The sequence below is a fragment of the Etheostoma cragini genome, chromosome 14, assembly GCF_013103735.1.
Source record: "Etheostoma cragini isolate CJK2018 chromosome 14, CSU_Ecrag_1.0, whole genome shotgun sequence".
NCBI classification, from domain to species: domain Eukaryota; kingdom Metazoa; phylum Chordata; class Actinopteri; order Perciformes; family Percidae; genus Etheostoma; species Etheostoma cragini.
In genome coordinates this window covers 22,251,608-22,254,323 of record NC_048420.1, presented here as the reverse complement: position 1 = coordinate 22,254,323, position 2,716 = coordinate 22,251,608, and the positions used below count along the sequence as shown (strand labels likewise).

The 2,716-nt window shown below is 46.1% G+C and overlaps 1 long non-coding RNA gene across 1 annotated transcript in view; it reads left to right on the top strand.

Annotated features, from left to right (window-relative positions):
- The first annotated feature begins 776 nt into the window (after positions 1 to 776).
- Positions 777 to 2,716, top strand: part of LOC117957264 — a 13,615-nt gene continuing 11,675 nt past the window's right edge. The window contains exon 1 of the long non-coding RNA XR_004659459.1: positions 777 to 788. This is a non-coding gene — a long non-coding RNA (uncharacterized LOC117957264). The remainder of the gene's footprint in view (positions 789 to 2,716) is intronic.

The following is a 2,716-nucleotide window of genomic DNA, read 5'->3' as shown; positions in this document are numbered from 1 at the left end:
GGGCACAAATTGATTATGCGAGTGCAACTGCAGGTGGACACTTCAATCATGAGTTTCGATAGGTGTAATTGCGCATTTCCTCTGGACAGCACGCGCCCGAGAGAGTGAGACGGAGAGGGAGAGCAGGTGGGTGTCACAGAGGAAAAGAGAGCAAGACCTACTGGCAACATGCCTTATTTTGGGCCGTATAGCTCAGATGGTAGAGGGGGCGCCCATATATAGATGTTTCCCTCCTCGACGCAGCGGGCCCGGGTTCGACTCCGACCCGCGGACCTTTGCTGCATGTCATCCCTCCTCTCTATCCCCTTTCATTTCGTCAGCTGTCCTGCCAATAAAGACCTAAAAATACCCAAAAATAATCTTTAAAAGAAAAAGATGATGCATTGGGGTTGGGAATGGTTCAACTTCATACAAATTTCCAACCGATCACGCTCGTTCTTCCCAGCTGTTTACTGCTCCAACTTCACTATCAAAAGCTCTTTATTAAAATGTGAGAAGAAGAAAAATGATAGTTGTAACGTCCAACGGCTTCCCCACTGATTATATAACTTTAACTACCACAATAACGTGATACATATTGACATTCAGTGCAACTCCACCCATCAGACAAGATAATGGACGTTTTCTGCAAAATCACAGATTGCATCTTATGTTGACATTTGTTGTTTTATTCGTTTATTATCACTCATTTTCTACAATATCTGTGCACAGCAACTACGCTGTGGTTTCAGCTCCCATATGACACGCTGCTAACCTCCACACCCTTCTAATCTGCCTCACTTTATGTGGTTTTCAGAGTGGGGTCCAGGGACCCTGGGGGAATAGTTTATTGTTTCTGCAACTCCTTTCATAAGTAGCACAACAACAGTATGTTTGACTATTTTGGTCATGGGATTCATACGCTGCGGTTCTGCAATAATCTATAAGCAGAAATCCCTGGGTTATCAAATTGAGGTCTAATTTTGTCAATTTAGGGGTCCTTGACATGGAAAAGTTTGGGAACCACAGTAATAGGGTTTGCATTGGACCTAAAACCTTAGTTGCCGAATTGTCCACTATAGGTAGCCTGGGAAAACCCTGACAAACTCCCTGCAAATTTGAGATTTGCTTTTCAAGTCCGCCCGGCAAAGAGCTCATTCAAGCCCATTTCCAATTTTTCCAAATCGAGGCACCAACCCGAACCGTTGAGGAGGGCTGTAACCAGTTGATGCCGCTGTTGCTGCTACGTCACCTGGAACGTTGGTCTGATTGGTTGAAGGACTATCCAATTGTGCCCCCGAGGCCTTTGAGCGGCGTCCATTGGTGACGCCCCTTTGGAAACGGGCTGTGAATGAACCTTCCTCGGACCCCCTCTCAGGTACACCTGAGAAGGCGTCAACCAGGCTCTAGCATGGGCCTAATTTTAAGGAATACCGGGGTCATTGAGCCCCCGTGCCCTGTAAGAAAAAATATACTTTTCATGTTTTTCACATTTTGCGTTTATTCAGGTTGTTTTCTCAGTTTGTCATAATCTCGACTTTCTGAGTGGCGTGACTTTAGTCTGACTGGTGCTGGTTAGGCTCTGCTATGAAAGTATGAGCAGATAGATTTGGGGTCCCGCTCATCAACAATTTAACAGGCCATCTTTGTGGTTACGTCAGAAAAAAAAAACATTCAACATTTTTAGACCACTTTTTCTCCACAGTGATTATCACAGCAGCTTTGGTGGACAGCTTTTCCCTCGTTTTCATTTTAGTTAAAAAGGTGCCCGACATTTTAACTAGCCACCCTTAACCCAACACATGACTTTAAATATGACTTTGGCGTCTTATTTAGAGGCCCTGGGTCGGGCCTCTTGGTGTCGCACTTTGACACTCTGGGTTGAAACGTAACGTTGTAATGTATGTAACGTATGTACGTCACTGACACCTGGGATAAGAGCCCCAGTCTCCTGCGTGAAAGGCCTGTGTGGTTTGATCCATCCACCAGCCCAACTAACCTCATCACATGGGTTTTGGTTCTTTCATGCTACTCGCTACCGTTATCTTACAGCGCCGCGGGTGAGCTACGGCTATGGCTTCCACAAAGATGCTAAAGGCTGATTTTTCGCGAGTGTATCTCATGCTGAGAGCCACTGACCAAGCTTCAAGTATTTGACGAGTTGGGTATGAGAATGGGTTGCTTCTCCACATCCCTTTGGAAAAAACACTGTGTGTCACGCTCACATGATGCCTTGGCAGTAGATAGCCTCAACAACAAAAAAGTGAGAGCTAATAGAGAGTAAGTCTGGCAGGCTTTGTGGGCCTCAGCCAGGAAGTCACCATCTTTATCCATCACTCCCTGTCTGGACTAACTACCCAACACGGGATAAAATGGCTGGATCGAGCCAAACAGTTCGCTGGCCTCATGAAACAGCATCATGAAAACTCTGCTGACTCAGCAGCCGATGGCCTCAAAATGGTGGAAGCAGGGCAAAATATGTAGCCAAGATGATTTTCTTTTTTTCACCCCCCCGACTACTACTAGGGGCACAAGGTCACACAAACATGTCAAAAAATGTCAATGCAGAATACAGATGGTTGGTCTGGTTACCGTCAGCTTCGACAGGGCCTTTTATAGAGCCACTGCACAGCTACTGTTTGCTGGAGTCACAAGACCCAGAAGAAAAAATGCCAGCTAAGTTTGTATTTTGTTGAATGTTAGACGTCAGATAGAGCGGGTGGGAGGGGGGGGGGGG